A 7,911-nucleotide genomic window follows, 5' to 3' on the forward strand; every position below is an offset into this window, starting at 1 on the left:
CTGATGGTATTACATAGGTAGCAGCAGTTATTATGACAGCTAAACACATTAATACCAAATATAGCAACTCAAATATATCCTTTGCATAGAAGCAGTAGTTCATTTGTTCATAATGCAATGTTTATGTGAGTAATGTGTTTTACAGAGCTCTGTGTGTAGGGTGTGCTTAACTTCTTAGGTATTCTTTTGCTTTATCATAGAATAAATAGCATCAGTTGATAATGCTTGTAGGTGAATGAATGATTTGAGTAGTTTCATTCATAGGTGAGTGAAGATTAAGGTTGAATGCCAAGTCAGCAGTCAGATGTTGTAAAATGCAAAAGTGGATCTGAAGATAGATGCTTTCATCTTGTCTGGCTTTAGATCTTAGTGTAAGATTATTTAAAGTAAACAAGCTGAATAGGAAGAACTGTTTTAAAGAAATACAAATGTTGAAAAGTTAAAATTGTTATTTCTATAAGGTTATTAGGGGAAAAATGAATCAGAATTTTGGAATGATAAGTGAGTCATGATGGAAATGTGATCATTTATTTATTGTCAAATCAAAACCAGAATTAAAGGACATAGGAAGTAGAGGAAGAGACAGCAAACATGTGCATATGTATGTATGTTTGCGTGTGTGTGTGTGTGTATGTGTGTGTGTGTGTGTGTGTGTGTGTGTGTGTGTGTGTGTGTGTGTGTGTGTGTGTGTGTGTGTGCGGGTGTGTGTGCATGGCTTCAGGTGTTTACACACACTATTGGATAAAGGATAATTAGTATCTGGCTGTGCCTTATATTACTTATTAGTTGGTAGGGCTTGAGTGTTTAAGATGTAGCTATGCATCGGTCTACCTTAGTTATCAAGTGGTGATTTCTTTAGTGGAAGAATGGGAAGGAGAAGCAATGAGTAAAGGTGGGATAGAAGAAAAATGATAGTGGAGAAACTGTTGTGTGGTACCCGTCTGTAAGTTAAAGTGGAAAGAGTGAAAAATAAAGATGAGGACTGACATTTTTGAAAGAGGTGACAAATTGGATTAATACAAATATAACTAATGAAAAGAAAGAAGTTAAAAATCAAAAATCAACTAACAACAGATATTTGTACCTTCCAGCTTAAATTACAATGTTATTATATTGATCTTACATGTATCAAAATGGTTGGTAGGGAGAAAGAAAATAAAAATAATCATAAAATAAAAATGAAAGTGAAAATAGAAATAAAAATTAATAGCAGAAATAAAGCCAATGAATGTACATATTTCAAAATGATTGACTTGTACTTAAAAGTCTTTGCTCTGGATTGAACAGGCTGTGTTTACTCCTGGTATCACGTATACTTTAAGTCTAATGATCATTTCCAGTTGCCTTTTTTTTTGCTTTCGTGTTACCTTTGAGGGGGCTATTCTAAGAGTTCTGATATTCAGTTACTTCTATGTACATGAAGGTTCTTAAAGCTTCACCAGTCAATTGATCTTAGAAGATTCAGGACCAGACTTAGATTCCATCCCTCCCGGTGGCCATAGTGCATGTATGCTTTAAGGTCATCCTCCTTAGCCAGTTATGTCATTGATGGGGCAGTCTGTGGTATTGTCATGATTTTTAGCAACCTTCTCCATTGTCTCAGCCACTGCAGCAATGATTTTGTAGCAAATAGAGCTGCACTTTTGTCATATTAGTGAAAAGTCAGACACAGCTGTACTTTATTCAGAAACTCCCAGCAAACACCACATAACTGCTTTCCTTTTAAATTGCATAAATTAGCTCAAGTAGTTCTGCTAACAGCACACAGTACAAGAGCGCTGTCTCTCCAGTTAGGGAAAATATGCTGAAACAAATGTCAGGAAAAGTATATTTCAAGATTTTGGCATGTAAAGATGTGCCAGAATGTGCCCACTGTAGCCACTAATATGCTATACACAAATGCAGCACAGTCAATTTGTTCTGCAAAAATACATAGATTTATTAAACATAACCAAACCTATGGGATAACATGGAACCAAATGAAGTAACCTAACATTCATTCCATACAAGATAAATACAGTATTGTCATGCCAGTCCCAGCACAATATGAAGGTGTTTTTTTCCCTTCTGAATTCCTTGAATGAAGATTTTTAGATTTCTTTAAAGTACTGGAGAGGCTGCAAAAGTACCTCACAAAGATGATCCTAGGCTTTAAATAGTTGTCCTATATGAACAGACACAAAAAACTCCAACTATTCTCTGTCTCATATTGCCTACTTAGAGACGATCACTGCTTGACTTACAAAGCCATGTCTGACCCAGTTCTGTTAGAAATGTTACATCTAAAGAAATCGCAATCCCTCTGCACCACATGCTCCAGAGACCTCAACCTATGGAATAGACTTCCCACACATGTCAAACAGAGTTCCTCACTGTCCCTCTTCAAAATAAAATCTTGATGAGTGGATGGGAAATAGAAAATTCACCCTGGGGATCACTCCAGTGACTCTACTCGACAGAGGCATTGGGAACTAATGTCAGGTGGCACAATGCCAGGGTAATCCTATGGGTTAGGCTTGTAAAGGCTCCAGGGCCATTAGCCTAGTACACACCTATGAGCCTATTCCATAAGGTCTAGCCTTTATGGCAGCTCTTTAAGTGAGAATGCTGCCCTAGGCAAACACACACGCAATGAACATGAGAGTCTCCCTTCTCTGCCATAGCCCCTCTTTTTTGTGTACCACTTCAATAAATTAATTGGCTTTGTTAACGAAACACACACACACACACACACACACACAGACACACACACACACACACACACACACACACACACACACACACACACACACACACACACACACACACACACACACACACACACACACACACACACACACACACACACGCACACCCACACATACACACACACACACAAACACATTGATAGATAGATGGGCACTGAACACTGACAAATCAGATTGTCAGCTACCCATGCATCAAATCTGCTGCATGATGGGAAAACACTACTGCAGGGCTCCATGGCTTCACTTTCTGTCACAGAGCCATCCTCCTTCACAGTTACAATGACAAACATTTTTTTCACCACTAACTTCAATTAAGAATGAAAGACCAAACTGTATTCAGCACTCACACACCTTAAAAATGCCTCCAATAAAACAAAATGAAATAGTCTGGAATTAAAAACTGTTACCACCGAAACTGTTAACATGAGAGCTTCACTAAAAAGCCACTAAACCATGAAAACGTAATAATTTAAATATTATTTTAAACAAACACTTATAATTCCACCAAACATTAACATTACGAAGTCGTATTTTCAGTATATCATCCAATGGTCATCACCACCACCACTACCTCCTGAACAAGAGCGCTGAATTTCTGCAACTCATTTCCAAAATGTGGTTTGAAAAAAATGACAGCAAAATCACATTTGGAAATAAAATTTTTCAGTGGCACACTCTAATTAGATAAAAGGGTATCTAAAATGACCACCCTGAAAATTTCATACTAAAGTTCCAAATAGCTAGAACATTTACTTTTTAACATTATTTTCAGCCAGTACTTATAAGTCTATCAAAACATAATCTTTTGAGCCATGATTTTTAACATACCCTCGGTCAACAAATACCATCCTACCTTTGCATCTGTACAACTCAGATCCAAAATACAATTTACTAAAATGATTGTGAAATGACGCAATGGCAGACACCAGTTTGAAACACAGGTCACTAAAATGACTACCCCTAAAAATTACATAAGAGCATTCTACACGGTGATGTTATAACCATGCAGAACAATCAGTGAGTTAAAATGGAACCTGACAGACATAAAATACATGTATTTTAACATTAGTTTCAATAAACTGCCCTAACTCAGCTCTAATTTTTAACATACCAACCATCAAGCACTACCACCTGAATTATATGATTGAATCTGTACAACTCTACCCCAAATGCAATTTATGAAAATGACTGTAAGACAACATTTATAAAAGGGACTGCACAGCATCACGCAGCAGCTTCACAGAAGGGTCCTTAGAAAGACTACTTTGAAAACTTTCTACCAAAGTTTCAAATAATCAAGAAGCTGCAACCATTCACAACAAAACAATTAGTTAAAATGGGTGAAAATGTTTTGCATTCAAATATATTTCATAGCATAATTACCACAGATAAACTACTAAATGTATATTTCAGATTGAAACCAAAATATAGATGGCCATGCTATAAGAGTAGTCAGGCACTTAGTTTGCTCTATAACCAGTTTCAAACACTGCAAAACTACAGGTTATAGCTTTAGCTCAGGATAAAGGCCCTGATTCCAAAAACATGAAACTGTATGTATGAAACATTTGCAGTACAGTTCCCAGAAAACTGAAGCCAGTGATAAAATGAAGATGAAACAGTGGTAAAACAACTCCCTCAGTCATGCTGAAAAGTGTTGCTTTCCTGCAAAAAGTATTAGCGCAATAACCCAGCATGCATACCACTGATTCACATGATAATGCCTCTGTGATGGATCTGCTCTGTGGAATTGCTAGGACACGTGTTGCCAAAAGATTCCAGACGCAACAATATATATACACTTGTAAATATGTAAATATTTGTATTTACTAGGAAAAAAGGTGCAAAGTGTTGGATAAACTTTATTTTATTTGGTCATGGGTATATTTTCCTAGCAGACAATAACAAGAAGAGGAATTGGGAGAGAAGACTGCCTCAGAGAGAAAACTTCAGTGCTAAATAACTTGTTCTACAATTCATGAAAAAAGACTGTCACGAAGAGAGATACACAAGAAGAAATGTGTATAAAATAATAATCGAAAACAAAAACATTTAAATGCAAAAAGAAGGAGGAGAATGTCAGTGGAGAATCCTTATATAACAGTGTTTGAAATATATTGTGATAGACAACAAATAGACTCACTTGACAAAATTTAGGTAAACAGATTTTAGAACTGAGTAAAAGCTTTAAGCAGAATAAGAGAAGATAATCCACAGGATTCAAGAAACTCTATGTAGGGTTTATGTAGAGCCTACATGGAGTGTTTCCATGTACACAAAGCTGTGTCTGTGGTGGTGCCACACAATGCATATTAATGAAGTACGGCATGCTTAAACAAGGGTTAGCGGAGCACAACAGTGTTTTCACGGCCATGAAACCTCTTTGGGAATGCAGATACTATTTCCATTTAAGGCTGCTATCTGCAGCATGGCAGTCAGACCTCTCAACCTCTTACAGCAAGAAATCTGAACAAAGCTATAAATAATGGGGTAACAAAGGCCCAAAAATAGGGGCAATGTTTAAATACTGCTCTTACAAAATAACAGGTTTTGCAGTAGTATGGATTTTCCGAAGGGTATGAAATCTAAACCTCAAATGTCTGTCATTATTTTCTGAATTCCCTCCCAATATTTTGCCAGTGATTTGCCAAAAACCCACAAATTGTATGAGAAACAGACGAAAAATATCGAGCACAAATCTGGACATTCTGAGAAAATATGTAAAGTTGAGAGGTATGACAGCAATTGCTTTCCCTTGTTCGAAATGTGTCTGGGTCCCAAACACATTTTAATAGAGAAAAATTGTACAACGGACCACGGCATAGATATGCCATTCTGCATTTATTAATTTCATGTTTTATTGTTTTTAATTTCTCTCTCTCTTCTCTTTTTTTTTTTTGTTTGCACATGTTTGCACGATGCTTAGCTTTGTTTGCGTGGCTGGACCACCCATGTATCAGACATGACCCAGACTGCCAAAAATAGAAACTTTAAGTTACCTATCACACAACAATCTTTCACAAAGTACTTTAACTGATATCAAGCCATCAGCTGTTATTTATATATGTATTATATGAAACAGATTTGGATGTACTGCACTTAGTGATCACACAACCTGTTAGGGCTTGAAATTATACCAATCTGTGTTGCTTGGCCATTCAGCAGTTATCGGACCAGTATTCAAAGATATGCAGTGTGAAAGTCAGTCTACCTCATTTACCTTACATTGTGTGTGTATATTAACTGGGAATACTATGATATGCAGTTGTCAGCAAATGAAGGCCAGGTTGGATGGCACAAACAACCATACACTGATCTTTTGGTGGTGGGAGCACATGTAAGGCAACACCATTCTTTTGAGGGGGTGGGCCAAGCTGAGGTCACTCTCTGGCGCAACTTCTCTATGTAAAGACATTCCATTAAAAACATATGATACAAAACTGAGGCCATGCATTGATCACCAGAACTTTGGAGAGTTATGAATGTATGAATTTCACATGGCTGAAGACTACTACTTTCTAATGGACAGATATAAGTGAAATAACTCTCCGCTGTCACATGTTACTTGACTTTCTGTACATATCTGCTTACTGTACCATGTGATGAAATACAAGTGCATGCCATAATTCTATTATGGATTACAGTACATGTTCAGGACTTACCTTGTAAATGATGTGTCTGTACGCCACACTTTGTGACATCCCTAGGAAAAACCAGCATGGAGTCTGCATGAATGCTTTATACCTTGTTGAATAGCCACCCGATATTGGTTGATTAGCATGCAATTCACCTACGTATGCAGTAATTAGCTTCTCTGGAGCACAGACTAAGACAGATGAAATCCATTAATAATTTACTGCATTATAAAAAGACAAATGTGTAGCTAGCTAAACTGATGTTGAGGAGAGTTAGTACATTGTTCCACAACACTAAGACAACCATATTTCTTCACAGTATATCTCTACAGAGGAGTATTGCACTCCAGCAAGTATGTTCCCATTTTGTTACCTTCAAAATGTATATGCTAGAATGTAGTTAAGAATAAATATGAAGTAATGGCTTTCATACTTTAATCTGTATGCATTACTTAAAAGTGTAATGATGCATGGCCTTGGCTGTCAGGTCATTTCACATGTGCACAACATTGAAAATACCTGAAGAAGGGAATGCTGTTATAAATATGTACACATGTAGGGCAGGTCCTTTGATAGCACTTTTAGCATTTCAAAAATGTTTTGTTAGAACAATGGGTCCTTAATCTGTCATTTTGTTTGTGAGGGCAAAGATGAGTTAGTGCTAGGGCATTATTTTGGGTAGGTGAACATATTATACTTACTGCTATGGCACAAACAAGGATATGTTTCTCTCGTTAGTCTCCCTGACTTGTATCCTCCATCTTGTTATTTTTAGAAATATGCAGACTTTTTCATGTTTATCCAGGGGATATACTGACAGCCTTCCTTTACTGTTTTATCTGTAAACAGTTCATTTGTAGTTAAGTGATCCTCATGTATTATCATTCTTTTGTCTTTTTTTTAAATTATCATACAAACGTTTAATCAACGCTTTCCACAAGCAGACTTCAACAGAAATACTAAAACATTTCAATACACACATTTAAATAGTAAGACTAAACCCTTAACTTTCCTAATTAACTAATTAACATATCAGATTGTTAAAAATACAGTTATTTAAAATAAATGTACTAAGTACACTGTATAACAAAAATACAAATATTAAATATTAATATTAAATGTTAAATAACCAGTTTCCTTCCCACTAAGAAGCACTTAATATTCACCATTTCATTCTTTTGTCTTGTAGGACAAATATGTCTGATCATTGTAGGCCCCCATTTACAGATGCAGAGAACAAACTGATAATTTACGCCTTAAGACAACATGCTGGTATGATGCTGTCCACGGTTTGTGACAATATGGCTGAGCTTACAGCCCTATGGGGTGAATTAGTGGGCAACATTAACACTGTTCAGTGACATAGTCACACATATGAGCAAGTGCATCACATGAGCTGCACCGGCACATAATCATCAACTCACGGGTGAAGCCCTAGCTGCAGAACCCAATCTCACTACCACTGAAGAATTCCTGGCAAACATTGCCACCCAGGACAGCTCCCAGCAATCCATGGCACATTATGTTCT

The sequence above is a fragment of the Protopterus annectens genome, chromosome 4.part0 (assembly GCF_019279795.1).
Source record: "Protopterus annectens isolate FY-2018-M chromosome 4.part0, PAN1.0, whole genome shotgun sequence".
Classification (NCBI taxonomy): Eukaryota; Metazoa; Chordata; order Ceratodontiformes; family Protopteridae; genus Protopterus; species Protopterus annectens.